Here is an 18,210-nt window from a genome sequence, read left to right on the forward strand (position 1 = left end):
AAAAGTTCAAACTAACTAACCACTGAGACCGGAGTCAGTTGGGTCTTAAAACATCAGGCTGCAGTTTCAGCTGGATACCTCCTGTGGATATGGATGCTTCAGAGTCTGAGCTGGACAATGGCCCTGTCCTCAGAGTCACAGTTCCCCAGGACTGAGTACACACCCCTTCCCCTTCAGTCACAGCAATAACCATTTCTCCACACATGTAGGCTGGGTTTCTCAACCCTGCATGTCCACAAATCTTGGCTATGCTTTAAAACACATTTTTATGCTTGCAGTTTAAACATATACCTTACTGGGTTCAACACATAACATGCTGGCCATATGAGCCACAGGTAGATGAGTGTACAGGGCAATCCTGTATATGCATCAGACGGGTAGGGGCCAGAGACCGGCTTAACATTTAATATGCTATCCTTACTAATATGGATCCTTACCGTCACAGGGTATATATGTATTTTTCCACACCCAACAAGTATTACTATGCTAAATGTTGGCTTATGGATAATTTGGTAGATATACTGTACCCCAATAATCTGCCAATACATTGGGAAGGGTTACCAGGATGTTAGGTTATGAATAGAGTACTCTTACCAATAGAAAGTTAAAGAGGATTATATACTTTTTAGACCATTAGGGAGACGGCACCCAGAGAACTGCATTCAGTTTTGCATCTCCAGAAGGACAGAGGCAGGATGGAGAAGGAATAAACAATAGCAATTACAGTAGTTCAGGCTTTCCATTGCAACCGTTATAGGATGTACAAAACCTTAATTAAGAGATAAGGCATACGAGAGCGACTTTTAAATACTTTAAGGTAGGAAAAAAAAGTAGAAACAGGAAGTATTTTTTAGCATAAAAGGAAAACAGGGAGCAGAAAAAATAATGATGTATTTTTACCTGGCACGTACACGTTGCATAAAATTCCCAGACATTATTATCACAGCCTTGAAGAGCTATTAAGTCACTTGCCAGCATTAGAGGGAGCTAGCATTGGATCTAAAACCAGGTGATTCTTAGTTGCTTCTGATTATAATGCCATTACCGCTAAAACCCCCCTTATTTCATTTCAATTACATTTTTTTAAATGTAATCTAGTAATATAGCAAATAAAAGGCACATGTATCAAAGGTAGGGTGACCAGATTTTCAAAATGAAAAACCGGGACACATTAAAAAATTATTTATAAAACAAATTACATCACATGACGCACCCCGTTGCCATGACAACGAGACACTGACGTCAGGCGGTGACATGTTGCCATGACAATGTGGCATCATGTGATGCCTCGGCGCCATAATGCGTCCCGTTGTCATATCAACTTGATGCCGCGTGACGTCACGGAGCGGCTCGTTGTTATGGCAATATGTATTACGTGACGTCGTGCGGCCATGTTAACGGAATTTGGAGGGGAGGATACAGCCAAAGGCAAGATAAATAAATATATAATAAATAGATATAAAAAATGTTATCTCCACACAGAGCCACTGACCCACACACCCACTGACCCACACAGCCACACACAGAGCCATTGACCTACACACAGAGAGCCACTGATCCACACACCCACACACACGGAGCCACTGACCCACACACCCACACACAGAGCCACACACCCACACACGGAGCCACTGACCCACACACACAGAGCCACTGACCCATAACACCCACATACACAGAGCCACTGGCCCACACACACAGAGCCACTGACCCATAACACCCACATACACAGAGCCACTGACCCACACACAAGGAGCCACTGACCCACACACCCACACACGGAGCCACTGACCCACACAAACAGAGCCACTGACCCACACACCCACAGCCACTGGCCCACACACACACAGAGCCACTGACCCACACACATAGAGCCACTGACCCACACACACAGAGCCACTAACCCACACACACAGAGCCACTGACCCACACACACAGAGCCACTGACCCAAACACCGGGCCACTGACCCACACACACACACACACACACACACACACACACACACACACACAGAGCCACTGACCCACAGAGTCACTGACCCACACACCCACACAAAGAGCCACTGACCCCCCCACACACACACACAGAGCCACTGACCCCACACGCACAGAGCCACTGACCCACACACACACAGAGCCACTGACCCCCCCCCCCCACACGCACACACACAGAGCCACTGACCCACACACAAAGCCACTAACCCCCCCACATACACACACACACAGAGCCAGTGACACACAAACACACACACACAGAACCAGTGACACACACAGAGTCTCTCTCTCTCTCTCTCTCTCTCTCTCTCTGTCCTACCTGTCACTGTGGAGCATGGAGGGGAGGGAAGCCATCTTGACTGGCAGCAGGCACCTCACTTCCGGCTCTCACTGCTGAGGCTCCGCTGACACTAACCCCGCCCCCACCCTCTGCTGTCAGATCGGCCTCCGCTCTCCTCATGCTCTCCTCTCTGCCTGAATTCTGTGCTCTCTGCTGCCCCCCCTGCTCTGATGGCCAAAACCTGAACAGCGACAAAAAACCGGGACATTTTAAAAAATGCGGGGCAGCCGGGACAGCCATTAAAAAACCGGGACAGCCATTAAAAACCGGGACTGTCCCGGCTAAAACGGGACACCTGGTCACCCTAATCAAAGGGCAGTGTGGGTTACTGCACCCGTTCCTGTGTTAATTCGCGATGCAGCTGCGGGGAGTCCCTGCTTCTGGATGAGACCCCGCTCACCGTTAATCCTTCTGTGCCGTGACCGCATGTGGCAGCGGCACTGAAGATGGCAAGTCTTGCTGCATCTCCATCGAGTCCAGCCTTTATTCAACGCAAAGCTGCTAAACAATTGGCAAAGATCAGTCAGTCAAAAAAAAAAACCACAAAGAAATGCAAAGGGAAAAAAAGCACCACTTGGCTACTTTCTACTTTGAGACACCGTGGCTGAAATTAAACATATTTTGGGGATCTCAGATGTGGCTGATTCGGCGCCAGAATTGACGGAGGCAGACACAGAAAAGGCTCTGCTGTGGGCATCGCCTGCCGTAATCCTGCCTTTTCTCAACTCCGCTACGAAGAAGGTGCTCTCAGAGGAAACCTGCTGGTAAGTGGGATGCAGACAGCCCTGCGGTTTCTAAACTCTCCTCTAAAGCAGCTTCCCTGTGTTGAACAATATTTTAATCAGAAAACTTTGAAGATAACACACTCCAGACTTATTAAAAATTGTCCCGACAAAGGTGTGGTTATAGCAGCAAAATGTTGACCTCAATAAAACTATTTTTATTTTTAAATAAGTCTGGAGTGCGTTATCTTCAAAGGGTCACGATTATGTGCGCAACCTGCAGCAATTGATGAGCAACAGCACCCAGCATCTTTTCAAAACAGAGTCATGCAGCATTTACTGTGAACAGAGGCGTGATGCTCGCTCTACCTTAGAAAAATGAGTGATGGTTAGAGTCGGTGCCCTAGAGGAAATGAAGGCAAAAACAAATAGAACCCTCGCCAAGAAAGAGCAGGAAAGCTTTGAACTTTACGTGCACGCACAATACTCTAACTTTGACAATACTATATTAATTTATAGATAGGCGGAGTCAAATGTTAAATGTGAGGCTATGCCGGATCATGGTAGCCCTAGGGCTGGAGAGACATCATTTCTCCAAAACAGACAACAACTGGATATCACAATATTGTATGTCAATGCACAAGAAAAAAAGGGCAAAAAATAAATAAATCAATTCTATATATGTATATGTTTATATATTATATATGGGCTACGTGGGAACGGCTGCTTATGATATTTTGCCCTCGCAGCAAATCAATAGTGTGCTAAGTGCTCTGGTAGACAATTTATTATTAACTATTTATCCTCTGCCAATGCAGAAGCTGTTCACTCGGAAGGAAATCTCATTAGAATTCGCTGACGCACTCTCTCTTTCCAGAACGGCTCTTCTGCAAACCCTCGTCTAGGGATGAGCTTCTCGGAGGCACCCAGGAGTTTCGGCAGCCCCACGGTCAGTGAAGACAGAAAGGGAAACGGAAAGGTGTCCAGACAAGATAAGCAGCAGGGCACATGGTATTCTTCTTTTTTTTTTGTCTAAATAGAAGTCCAATTTATGGTGTCTTATCCCCTTCACATAGTCCTAAAGAAAATATACAGATGAAGCTCAATCACCAAATGGAAGTAAAAATTTTTTTTTTTATCAAGGTACAGTAGTGGTGTCAGAGTCAATTGGCTTTATTCATTGATAAATCTGGTAGGAGGAGAAAAAAAAAAGGATTCTAATGGCATAAAATTAAAAACAAGTAGTAGGTGCCTGTCACTGAAGATGAAAAAAAATATAAAACAAGAAAACAAACTAGACGGCAGTACTCACTCCGTGGGACTCACTGCTTAGGGTATGTAATTGCAAGAAAACTGAGATGATTTTAAAGCAATTTCATCATGTTAACATTTCTGGCTACGTGGGTCCTTCGTCAGATTTGGGGGGTTCCTACCTGACGAAGGTCGGCCAGAAACGTTGTATCAGATCCATGCTTTTTTGGAGACTAAAATGCTGAAATCACTTTGAAATCATCTGTTTGCTGAGCTTTATTTCTTGCAGGTTATATTCTAGTGAGTGAGTTCTATGGATGGAGTGCTGTGGCCTACTTTTTTTCTTGATAAATCTGGCACAATTTTTGTGATACATAAGTGCAATTAGCACTTATCCTGCTGCTATCGCACGGAAAGACCCAGCAATAGTTTCTTATATCCGGTACAAAATATTTGAAGCTAGAAAGTTATGTTAAAACCAGAGACAGAACATGAAACACAGACAGAGCTCAGTGCTACATCCATTAACACAAATACACGGTACAGTGCCTATATATAAGATATCTTTTGAATAAAATGAATAAAATGGTCTTTAAGTTTAACTCTTTGACCAAAGTGTTGTAAGCCCTTGAGCCCCTCCAAAGCTGACCACGTCTCAAGGGTCCTAATACTAAAATAAATTCTTAATAACCTGTACATTACCAGGAACAATGATTTATAATAAATCTGTCAAAATTAGTTGCATAGTTCTAAGTCTGATTGAAGCTCTTATTAACCTGTACATTACCAGGAAAAGCACTCTGTATTAGATTTGTCGCAATCAAACTGTATGCAGTTTCCCTTGAGTGTGGAGGTGAAAAGGTTCTGAAAGCATGGCCTAATCTGTTTATAGAATCCCAGATGTTATTCCAGATCCCATTTTATTTCCAGAGGTTGATGTGCGAGATAACATCTCACCAAATAACTTTGCATAGTTATCCACTATGCCATTTATGAGTAGATCAAGTTCCTGAGCAGTGAACCTCACCATCCTTATGCTGCCTGCCTGGCTAGAAGGACCACCATCTGCTGTCTGGATCATCTTGCTTAACCAGCCTAGTTATAGTATTTGAGTAACGGTCTTATTGAACTTCTATTTATACTTTATTTTAATTTGGTTGTGATGTAGCGCACGAGTGCGCTAATATATTCCTAGCGCACGGGTTATATTATATGCTAAAGAGCATGTGCTTCTGTAGCGAGGATGCGAGAAATGGCATTGCGCATATGCTATGATTTAATGCATATGTGCGTTAGTAGATGTTAAGATGTAGCTTGGTGTTAACGCATATACGTGCACAATTTTAATGTACCGTTAAGCCTACGCTAAAGATGATCCTAACGGACATTGTTTTTGCATAAAATTAGCTATGTAGATCTCTGTTAAACTTAGGGAACCTAACATCCGTTAACTATTTAGGTAACGTCACGTTAGTTGCCCTGACTTAATGGAGCTTTGTGGATCTGCCGCCCCTCCCCCCCTTCACATTTATAGTTCATCCGCTATTCAGGTGGGTATTTAATATACATTTCAGGTATAAGTGGCTTAAGTGGCTCCTATTTACTCATTATTAATAGGTTAATTGAAACCTACAGTACTTCTTTCTTCTAATAGTGAAACAAACTATTTACTTGCACTATTAGATCCTTGCACATTATATCATTACATAGCATGGCATGGCAACCACATCCAATTCAAATGTGCCATTTCTCACAGTACTCAAGTGCATATTCAAGAACGCGAGTTCCTGAGGACAGTAATTTATTCCCATTTGTTCATGCTGAAGACACTTCAGTCTTTCATCCTTTTTTACCCTGTTGGTCCAGCCCCAAATCTCAGACTTATTCTGAATTACAGGAAAGGTAGTCCCAAAGGTTCCAATGGCGGAGCACTGCCAAGTAAACAATGGGGGCTGCAGCCGGTTGCAGGATAAAACGATTTATTGGGTGGTCAAGCAAAGGTACATAATCACTTTGATGCGTTTCGGGACCTGCGTCCCTTTGTCAAAAAGGGCTTTTTGACAAAGGGATGCAGGTCCCGAAACGCGTCAAAGTGATTATGTACCTTTGCTTGACCACCCAATAAATCGTTTTAAAGCCAGGGTGTGCAGCGCACAGCAGTAGAGAGGAGCAGGTCTTGCAAATCTCCCTTCCTTCAATACAGTCCCAGCACTTTTTGAGCACCATCACAAACACACAATAAATCGTTTTATCCTGCAACTGGCTGCAGCCTCCATTGTTTACTTGGCAGTGCTCCGCCATTGGACCCTTTGGGACTACCTTTCCTGTACACAAGTTTGGCGTGATGCACCCACTCATCTGGGACAGAGCAGTGCTGCAAGAGGGAGACTTCACAACAATCATTGGCTGATTTGGTATGTACCTTTGGTTTCGCTGGGGGCTTATTTAGGACCTTTATGGTATATATGGAGATCTGAGTTGGCCGTCCAGTGTTACCTGTACACTTATACCTATGTTTATATTGCCTCACTGAGTCTCCCAAGCACTAATATATGCTCTAAAGGAAAAATCCTGGATTACAAATTAATACTTTGAAATACATGTTTATATCCTTGGAACAGCTGAGACCTGACTCTGGGATAATATCCCTTACCGAACATTATTCTGAATTACTCTCTTGTTGCTTTATCTATATCTATCTATCTATCTATCTATCTTCTATATATCTATAAAACTGAAAACATTGTATGTTTGCTGTGCCTCTGGGCAATCAGATTGGTCCGTCGGTCCGTCAGTCCGCCTCTGGTCAATCTGATTGGTCCGTCGGCCCACCCGCCCCGGCTCTCATTGGCCTGCGTGGTTCGCTGACCACACCTACCCCACTGGCACACTCGGCCCGCCAAACACACCGGCACTCTAGCTCCCCCCCGCTACCAACGTGGGATGGAGGGGAAGTGCCAATACGCCTCCTGCCACAGCCCGCCACACAGACCGCCAGTCTCGGTCCCCTGCTCTCCCCAGCTCCCAACGTGGGACAAAGGGGTAGCGCCAAGGCGCCTCCCACCACAGCCCGCACACACCGGCACTCTCGCTCCCCCGCCCCCAACGTGGGATGGAGGGGAAGCGCCAACCCGCCTCCTTCCACAGCCCGCACACACCGGCACTCTCGCTCCCCCGCCCCCCCTCCCCTCCGCTCCCAACGTGGGACGGAGGGGAAGCGCCAACGCGCCTCCTGCCACAGCCCGACAGACAGACCGGCACTCCCCCCCCACCCCCCTGACTCCTGACCCCTCCCCCCCTCACCTCCTGACCCCAGTGCCACCCTGCTTCCTTGGACCCACCTACCCTCGCCTCCGCTGTTCCTGCCCGCCAGCTCCCCGGTCCACTCCACCACTTTTTGCCTGTCCCTGTCTCCCGGATCCCCCTCCTCCCCCCCATCCCACAGGTCCCCACTCACCGGAGCGCAGGCAACGGGTTGCGTTGATCCAGTTCGCATCCCTTTCCGGCTCACTCCGTCTGGATGCCCGCCCCCAGCTAGCCTGGAGATGTATGGAACCAGCGGCCTCCCCGGAATAGACGGACGACCCAGTGATCCTCATGCCGGCCCCAGAGCTGTGGTCCCTAGCAGACCAGCAAATGGAGGGGGGGAGATCCTCCGGGGAACTCCCCCACGTGGATCTCTTGGACAATGCGCAACACCTAAAATCGCTTACAACTTTGGACTGGCCAGCAGCATCTCTTCTCGGTAGAACTATGGTGGGAAAAGTGTACACACACAAGTCCCCCCCACCATCCCAATTCCCCCACCCTTCCATCTCCCCCACCCTTCCATCTCTCCCCGATATAAACCTGCCTGCCCCCTATACCCACACCTGTCCCCCCTCCTTTAGATCTCCCATCGTAGCCTCCCCAATCTAGCTAAGTCACTGTCTCCCACCCACCCAGTCACTGCCTACCACCCTAAGTCACTGCCTCCAAACCTCCCACCCACCCAGTCACTGCATCCATCCCATCAACCCAGTCACTGCCTCCCTCCAAAAGTCACTGCCAGTCACTGCCAACCCAGTCACTGCCTCCCTAAAGTCAATTCCATGGTCACTGCCTCCCTCCCTCCCTCCAAAGTCACTGCCTCCCTCCCTAAGTAACTGCATCCCTCCATCCCTCCCAAACCCAGTCACTGCCTCCCTCCCTATCTCCCACCCACCCAATCACTGTCTCCCTCCCTCCCACCCAGTCACTGCCTCCCTCCCTCCCTAAGTCACTGCCTCCCTCCCTCAGTCACTGCCTCCCTCACCTTCCACCCCCCACCCAGTCACTGCCTCCCTCCCTCACACCCACCTAGTCACTGCCTCCCTCCCACCCACCCAGTCACTGCCTCCCTCCCTCCCTAAAAGTCACTGCCTCCCTCCCACCCACCCAGTCACTGCCTCCCTCCCTAAGTCACTGCCTAAGTCACTGCCTCCCTCACTCCCTCCCACCCAGTCACTGCCTCCCTCACTGTGGACAAATTACATCCCAGGCAACGCCGGGTATATCAGCTAGTCCTCAATAAAAAACAAACTGCCAAAGACACATGCTCGGCCCAAACTGTTTCTAGTGGTAGAAAAAGGGCCAATAATACAAACAGAATTAAGGAACACTCTCGAGAAGCGCGTCTTATCCACCACAAAACCTCATAAATCCCAGGCAACACTTACCCAGGAAGAAGCATTGCTACGCGAAACAAGTGTTGGTATGTCTCTCAGTATGAAGTCATAGTATTCCCAAGAGAGGTTGTGTTTCTCTATAGCGTCCCAAACATTCCTCCCCGAAGTGAATGGATCCCATTTTTGGGGGGTAGGGGGGTTTGGCAGTTTTGTGACAGATAAGAACACCACAAGAATATAAAGTGGTTACGACCCGCTCCTCGAGGGTCTCCCTTACACCTTGCATCTTTCCCCTCCGCTGCACTACCTTTGTGAGAGGAGTTTAGGTGGTTATGTTGGTGGTCTGACACCACTCTATAAGACAAGGGTGCGCAAACTGGGGGGCACGAGATTTTCTGTGTGGGGAGGAGGGCGCTGTGTTTACAGAGGCCCTGCACTCTTCCCCACAACATTTAAATGAAATGCCGGGGGAGGCACGAGGCCTCTGTAACTCTCTCTTACCTGCCCACAGCCGGCTCTTCGGTGACGCGTCGCCATGACAACACGACATCAAATGACACTGAGGGTGGTCAAATGGCAACGCAACGTCATATGACGCCGCCGATGCCAGAGATGGTAAAGAGGGGGGGGGGCGCGAGCAGGGGGGAGAACAAGCAGGGGGCTCAAACAGAAAAGTTTGTGCACCACTGCTTTAAGATAATTTAATAGGATCCGTATGTAGTGTAGTGTGTCTCCCTCTGAGCTATTCAAGCCTCTAGCAAGATACAGGATCCCATTTGCAAAGAGCCCTAAGAGAGATATTGAAAAGTATATTTGTATACCCACAGCTATGTACATTAGTAGTTGTGCTTTATTTTTATCAGAGAACTGTACTTGAGTTACATCTCTCTATCCTTTCTGATATGTATCTGATATCTTAAGATGGCTGGTTCGAAAATGAAGATAGGCATTTGTACCTCGGTCAATAATTCCACAAATCATATTCTTGTTCCAGTATTTATTCAGACAGATAGAAAGCATCATATAGTTATTTAGAGGAAATATTTGTTATGAGCGGAGATATCACTTCTTTGTAGTTCAGTTCAGCTCTGCTCTCAATACACACAGGATTAAACACTTATACCTTATTCCAGGAAATCCTAACTTACCCAAATATGGGCCAGCCCCAAATATAATAATAATAATAATAGCATGTTCTTGTATAGCGCTGCTGGTTTTACGTAGCGCTTTACAGACATTTTGCAGGCACAGGTCCCTGCCTCGTGGAGCTTACAATCTATGTTTTGGTGCCTGAGGCACAGGGAGATAAAGTGACTTGCCCAAGGTCACAAGAAGCCGACACCGTGAATTGAACCAGGTACCCCTGCTTCAAACTCAGTGCCAGTCAGTGTCTTTACTCACTGAGCCTTCTCCAATTATAACTGTCTTTTCCCAGCTGTGCTTTTTATCAGTAGGCCTGTACCGTCCCTAATAATAACGAGAACGAAACCCTTGTTATTAGCCTCTCCATAACCCAGTTTTTTTAGATACCAAAGAGGCCCCATTCCTGTCTATATATAACAAGTTGTACCTCATTATTTCTCTGTATCTATTTTTTGTACACTTCTTGTCAACTGATTTAACTGCTATTCACATTCTAAACTCATGAGTTTTCTGCTACAGAATTACCAAGGTTTCATAACCTTGTATGTTCCGCTTCTATTATATGTTAACTATTTAGGTGCTAGCTATACAATTAGTGTGAATACAGACAATATTGCGCCTATGCTATTCGGCTTGAAATCGTCCTATATTCAATATCCAGAGCTTATGGATTATTAAGACCATTTATATTCATGAGGGAGTATATTAGTCACAAGATTTCCCGGGGGGGGGGGGGGACGCGGCGGATGCAGAGGGCCGTGCTCTTCCCCAAGGCATTTGAATAAAATGCTGGGGGATCGCGTGAGGCCTCTGCAACTTCCCTTAGGCCTCGTTTATAGTGCATACTCGCGCATTGTCAGAGGTGTGGCCATGACCTCATGTGAACGGTTCGCCCTCATTGGCTGAACTGCTCAAGTGATGCGGCCGTGTCGCGGCCGTCGCCCGTTAAAATCAAATTCAGAGGTATGTTTAAAATGTGCGCGCTTGGATGTGTCTGTCGCGCACGTGGTCGCCAGCACCATGTGCTCGCTCAATTTAAAACATTACTTTGTTTTGGCGGCACGTGGCATCATGCGCATATGTGCCGCCATTATAATCACGGTCTTACCTTGTCTTCGGCGACGTGTCACCATAGCGTTAAATTACACCGCAGGGTCACGTGACGTCAGTGACCACCCTACGTCATTTGACGCCGAAGACAAGGTAAGGAGGGGGACATGAGCAGGGGGGGGAGCAGGCAGGGGGTGCATGGGGGAAAGTTTGCGCACCCCTGCCTTATTAGACAGACGAGATTTAATTCAGTGCTGTCGTTGCTCATAACTTTCCATATAGTTGTGATTTATTCCCATTGAGTTTTGTTCCCTTCACCCATTAAAATATTATTTAAGAAGGGCTTTAATGAGCAAGTTAGTCGGTCTACGTGTAAAATGTTTTCGATTATGAGAATAGGAGTCGATAGGAGTGGAGTCTGACTAACAATTACTGTTTGCTACAATAAATTCAGAAGTGGTCAACTGATATCCCATAGCCGACTTCCCCTGACTTGTCCTTGTGAACTTTTTAAATAAAATAAATTACTAGATTTGACACCGGTTAGTTTATAATGTTATTGTGAAGAAAAAGTTAAATGTTATCTTTAATTCTGTTGGTATTGAGTGCAGGTAACGAAGGGACTTTCGTCTTTCTCTTGCTGGATTTATCCTGCATAGGAATTTTAGCTGTTGAGACTGAAATATACCTCTCAACTTACAAACTAACATTTTCAAAAAGGCACTTGCGCAATCTAATCAAATGTGTCTCTCCATGATAAAATAATTAAGGCGAGAATGTGGGCGGATTTTCAAGTTGGACCAAAACATTCCCCTTCACGAGAATCTGGAGCCCTTATATCTGAGCAGTAATTCCTGATTTACTCTAGAGTCTTGAGTTCCAAATGGGCGGCTAGGAGCTTGTCATACAGGATATCAATACTCTTAAAGACCACCTCTGTAACAGGTCTGCAACATACCAAACTTTAAACCAGTGTTTCCAACCTTTTTTTGGTTGAGACTGTAGGCGTACGCTCGCAGAGGTATGCAAGGGAGACTGGTTATGGTGAAATTAAATAAGGCTTTTATTGCGCCTGTTTCTTTAATATCAGGAAACCATCCAAGCAAGGGGTAAACAAAGCTTCTATTCACTTGGGAGTATTTCTAGTGAAATACTATGCAGTCCACAACTCCCTTTAGATAAGCATGTCTCCCAGCCCCAAACATATATCATGAAATAAGCAGATATAAAAAGTCTTATAAATGAAAGTCTTATCTGTTCCTTGTGGTTAGAGGGAAAATCTTCTCTGTTCCTGGGTTGCTACCTTTCCTCAGGTTTTGTCAGCATTCACGTTTAGAAGTTTCCCCTGTGTCTTGCAAGCAGCCTCTTCTGGTAGACTCAAGACCCCTGTCCCCATGTCAGTCTCACAAGTTGTGAGAGTCAGGGACAATCTCTCTTTCTGTTTCAAGGGCAGGCTTTTCTAAGCAACCTAATCAGGCAGGTGGTGTTTGTTAATTGACTACCAGCAGTTAACCACCACACTGCTGGATTAGAGGCACAATACCTGAACAGGGATAACTCCCCTGTTACAGAGACCCTATGTGAACTTCTGAGGAACCCCAACCCTATCTAACAGCGAGTCTGAGATCGGATGCATTGTAAATTCTTCTATATTTGGTACAATTTTAAAATGTCCTGAAAATTACAGGGAACCCTTTAGGGATGCCCGGGGAACCCTGGTTGAAAACCACTGCTCTAAACAGTGAGAAACTAATGCTGCTCTTGTGGCAAGCAGTAGACACAGACTCATACATTCTTTGTGCTAGAAGATTTATTATCCTGTTACCAGGAATTTTTCTCTGAAAGATTTCTATGCTCTTATTCCCTGAGAAGTCAAATCATCTGTTCACTTTAATTAAAGTTATAAAGGATGATTCTGTATCATAGTAAAGTGGATTAGTTTCTTTGTCTCTTACTAAATCAACACATTTGTTAATACAGAATGCATGGAGAAAGCCTCTACAGAGGGATTTATATTTATGTGTGATGATGTTATTCAGTAATAACTAGATTAAAAAATGCAACATTAAAAACAAAAAGCATGCAAATTTTACATAATCTTGCAGGCTCTGTTATGGTATCTTGTATCTGGTGCTACTGGTGTTTATTGATAATCTCAGGATATTTACCAAGTTCGGTTAGGGATACCGCAGTTCGGTTGTCTTCAATAGCAGTTAACAACACGGATCGAGCAGCCATAACCCTCATCAGAGATATTGTTATTGGTGTTGCTTTAGAGATGGGAGATGTCAGATTTTTGGAATCAGACACCCCGTACCTTGGCAATCATTGTCTAAATCTCCCAGATTGTAGAGTTTTGGGGGTGTCCGATTCCAAACATCTGTACTCCATTATCTCTAAGTTTGTTTACCTTTCACCTGCTGGAAAACCTGCCGTGGGATATTTTTCAGAGCGCAAAAGGTGTCTAATGGAATTTCACTCCTTATTCAATATAGCTCATGGTATAAGTATGAAAAAATACTGGATTTCAGATGACAAAGAATCAATACATTATATTTTTCATTAACTACATTAAAAAAATACAATATTGGTCCTTTGGGATTGAAGGAAATAAGCAGTTTATCGAGGGAAAATTAATAATTGATTGGACATGAAGTGCTGATAGTTTTATATACCAGCACTTTAGGACCAATCACAGGTCACTGAGGGTCACATCGCATGTGAATTGGCTTCATGAGAGGTATCAAAAAGCCAAGTTTTGCCAGAACACGCAATTGACCCTCATCAATACCAATTTGCACTTTACCCCAAATAGCATCATCAGTTTCCTTTAATATTTTGAACAGCAAATAAAAATAATCACTTGTGAGCACATTCACATCTCAGACAGATCTGCAATCCTGCTTTTCACCGTATCTCATAGCATACAATGCTTCCACTGCAGCCAAGGATTATGGGAAATGACAAGCAAATGATCACACAGTGTCACCTTTTACTTCATGTTCATTTTAACATGGACCCCTATGAGCTTATGCCTGTCACATTACACAGCTTTTCAGCACAGCCTGGGTTAAAGAAGTGCACAGCCAGTAAACCTGCTCATAGGCATAATTTTCTCATAGCCTCACAGACTGTTTGGATTTTTGGATTTCACAAAATACATTTTATGTAGAGAAAATACAAATGATGTTTCCTTAAGTCATTCTCATATTGGTCTCACACTGTACTGTAGGTTAAGGTACAGGCAAAATCCTTTACTCTTTGGCCCTTCATCCTTTTGGTCTCTAATCGGTTTATCAGATCTCTCCTATCAGTTTAACTCCCTTTCTGCGGTGACTGGGACTGCAACTCATCGCTTTGTAACATACTGACAAAAAGCTTCTCTGGTTATAAAGGAGTTAATCACCATTCGTGTTGCTCCTCTCTTTGGCTGCCATGTATTATAGAAGCATTATAGATAAGTATCACAATTCAGGGGCTTATTTTACCACATTGTAAATGATTTTCTGTCCATGTGACAAGCTTCACAAAGGCAGCCGCAAATCCACAACATGCTCTGATTACATCCTTTTAACCATGCAACTGAATAATAAAAAAAAGTCTGGTATTTTCACAAGTGTGGGTACAATTCCATACAAAAAATAAAATAAATTCCAGTGGTATAGCATCCCCGTCATGAATGAATCAATAAATTAACTGTTAGAGTTGTGTAAAGGAAATGAAAGGAGAGCATGCCTTTATTTATAGACTATATAAAACAATCATTCTTTCATTGCAGGCTGTATAAAATAGTCATAATGACTAGTCATTATGCAGCCTCTCACACATGCTGCCACGCTGCAAGACTATGGCTGTAGATAATATTGTAAAACATTTATCTATCAATGTTATGCAATCAGAATTCATGGACCTGCAGGCCGTATTCCCTTCTACTTTCACTAAAAATGCAATAACCAGGCACATCTAGAAAAGAGATTACTTCAAAAATGCTCCTCTGACATATGATGGTGTTCAGTCTTTCATCTGGGATATGGATATGTTTTCATCCGCTCAAGTTCTGAATTAGCATCCAATCACTATACACTTCAGCAATGATGCCTTATCCATTCAATGCTGAGGTGTCATGACTTCCTATCCACTACATCAGTCAATTTCAGCCGGGGTTCTGTGAGCACCCCTCAGGGGTTTTACGCGGCCGCAAGTGGGGGGAGAGCTGGGACAACTCTCCCAGCGGTCCCAGGCCCGGCGGCGTAGCAGCACCCCAGGCAGCAGTGACCTGGCGGCTCCCCAGCTCAGCAGCTGCAGCCGCCCAGTCACTGCGATCCTGCCTCTCCCTGCTCCTGTCGGCACCGGGAGTCACATTCAACTTCTGTCCGACAGGATGAGGGAGCTGCGGACCGACATGCTGCCCGAAAAGGAATGTGTGTGTGTGTGTGTGTGTGTTGTAAGGGGGCAAGAGAGAAGGGGGTAGAGTGTAAGAGGAGAAGAGAGAGGGGGAGAGTGTAAGGGTAGAAGAGAGAGTGGGTCAGAGCGTAAGGGGAGAAGAGAGAGAGAGGTGGAGAGTATAGAGGGGGAGAGTGTAAGGGGAGAAGAGAGAGGAGGAGAGTGTAAGGGGAGAAGAGAGAGATTGGGAGAGTAGAGAGGAGAGTGTAAGGGGAGAGTCGAGAGTGTAAGGGGGAAAGAGAGAGGGGACAGAGTGAAAGGGGGTAAGGGAGAGGGGGAGAGTGTAAGGGGAGAGTGTAAGGGGGGAGTGTGTAAGCGGGAAAGAAAGTGTAAGGGGAGGGTGTACCGGGAGAGGGGAGAGTGTAATGGGAGAAGAGAGGGAGGGAGAGTATAAGGGGAAGAGAAAGGGGGAGAGTAAGGCAGGAAAGTGTATATGGGGGAATAGAGTGCAAGGGGAGGAGAGTGTTAGAGGGAAGAGAGGGGGAGAGAGCGTAAGGGGAAGAGAGAAGGAGAGAGTGGAAGAAGAGAGGAGTGTAAAGGGGAAAAGACCGAAGGAGAGAGCATAAGGGGGAGGGGGACAGTGTAACGGGTGGAGGGAGAGAGCATAAGGGGGGAACAGAGAGAGGGGGAGTGTGAGAGGGCGAAGAGAGACAGATGGATGGGGGGAAGAGAGGAACAGACGGGGGGAAGGGGAGAGAGGGACAGACGGGGAAAGGGGAGAGAGGGAAATATTTGTCCAAAAACAGGTTTGGGGAGCACAGATTTCACCATATGTGGGAAAATATATAAAAAAATATATAGTGTAGTTTGTTTTTTAGATAAGAGACATCAGAAACATCATTGCAACAGCAGACTTCTGCTGAATTTATAATTCACAATATATTGCCTTGTAGAGGAGCGCCTTAATCACCCTTTTTTTAGTTAAATATTTGTAACAGTAATATGCTATGGAGTGTGCGCTTCTCTTTTTTGTTGATATATAGATATATAGATAGCTATGGCTTTCTATTATAACTCTCTGTATTGTAATATCTATTCTATAAAGCAGTGCTTACATGGTTGGCACTATATGAATAACCATAGACATAACATATATACATACATACATATATACATACATACATACATACGTGCGTTGTAATTCTCCAACCATACTAAGATATGTATGCTATGACTTTCCATTCACACTATTACACATGTAACATAACTCTCCATCCATACTAGTACAGTACGTAGCCCACGATACTCCATCCACATTATCATGCATGTGATATATCTTTGCCTTCATAATATATGTACAGTATGCAAGATTTTCCATTGTGCAACGTTATTTGTGCCGTGACATTCCATTCATATTACGATACATATGCCATGGAATTTCTATCCATACAACAATATGCGTGGTCTGTTATAGGGGTGCGCAAAATGGGGGGATATTTTCTGGGCGGGGGGGCGCGGCGCTTAGGGGCCCCGCGCTCTTCCCACAACATTTAAATTAAGCCTCTGTAAAACTCTCTCACCTGCTCCCCGGCGACGTGTCGCCATGACAATGCAGCATCAGATGACGCCGTGGGGTCAAATGCCAACGCGTTATCATATGACATCACCCATGCCAGACAGCAGGTAAAGGGGAGCGCAAGCAGGCAGAGGGGCGCAAACAGAAAAGTTTGCGCACCCCATGTCTATTCATTTCTATCTATAGCAACTCTTATTCATGGAAAACCAAAACGAACACCATCAAATTATAAAACAAACACACTCTAACTTCAGAAGAATGAGCTCATGTAAAGAAAAGGAAGATAAGCTTGGAGCTTATCCCCAGTTGTCACAGTAAGAGATATACTGTATTGATATTGAAAAGTGGAGTCATGGAAAAGGCATACTGTAGTTAAAAAGGGAGATATCTACATTCTATTAACAGGGCTCAATAAATATATCTTATGTATGGCCTGTGAATCCAGTGAATAATCATATAGTTGTTTTTTTAGGGTGTACTGCTGGAGGGTAAATAAATGTTTAAAGCTGCAGACCAAGCAATATCCTACATTTTTTTTAAAAATAAATCAGTTCTGTACTATGAGAAAATACTTGTAGCATTTTTTTAAATCAACTCTAATGTATCATAATGTAACATGCATTTTTTGTTTCTATAGCAACCTTTTACAAAGTCATATCCCCTTCCTCTTCTGAAACAGACTCTGGCACATCCCTTTTTGAGCTCTGCCCTCTCTCTAGCAGTGCACCAATTGTATCTAGTGACTGCCTGGTCACATGATCTTCACCACAGAACTTTGCATCTTTGGCCCTCTTCTGCTGCACTGACAGCCATTTAGTGAACCGCCGAGCCGAATCTTCGCCGATCGATCACAGGGGAACGGATTTATTGGCAATTTAGCTAATGACTTATCATTGTGTGGATTGTATATATGTGCACATATTAAAGGGGGAAAAAGATAAATTGAAGAAAAAAAAACGGCAGCTTTTTAAAGTCTTTATATATTACACATGTAAGGGGATCCCCTTACATTCCAGCTAGTGTCTCTTTACCACCAGGCCTATTGCATATGGAGATCCAGGTTCAGATTAAATTGCAATTAAAGGATTAACTGTCTGGACTCCT

General features: G+C 44.9%; 1 protein-coding gene across 4 annotated transcripts in view; it reads right to left on the reverse strand.

Annotated features, from left to right (window-relative positions):
- OSBPL10 (oxysterol binding protein like 10) overlaps positions 1-18,210 on the reverse strand; it is a 303,273-nt gene that overhangs the window by 232,975 nt on the left and 52,088 nt on the right. The window contains exon 1 of one of the 4 annotated variants that reach the window (XM_075587025.1): positions 3,922-4,108. The exons of the other annotated variants lie outside the window; for them this stretch is intronic. The gene's annotated coding sequence lies outside the window, so the exon portion shown is untranslated. Of the gene's footprint in view, positions 1-3,921; positions 4,109-18,210 lie in introns of those variants that run through there. 4 annotated transcript variants of the gene reach the window in all.

The sequence above is a fragment of the Ascaphus truei genome, chromosome 2 (assembly GCF_040206685.1).
Source record: "Ascaphus truei isolate aAscTru1 chromosome 2, aAscTru1.hap1, whole genome shotgun sequence".
Classification (NCBI taxonomy): domain Eukaryota; kingdom Metazoa; phylum Chordata; class Amphibia; order Anura; family Ascaphidae; genus Ascaphus; species Ascaphus truei.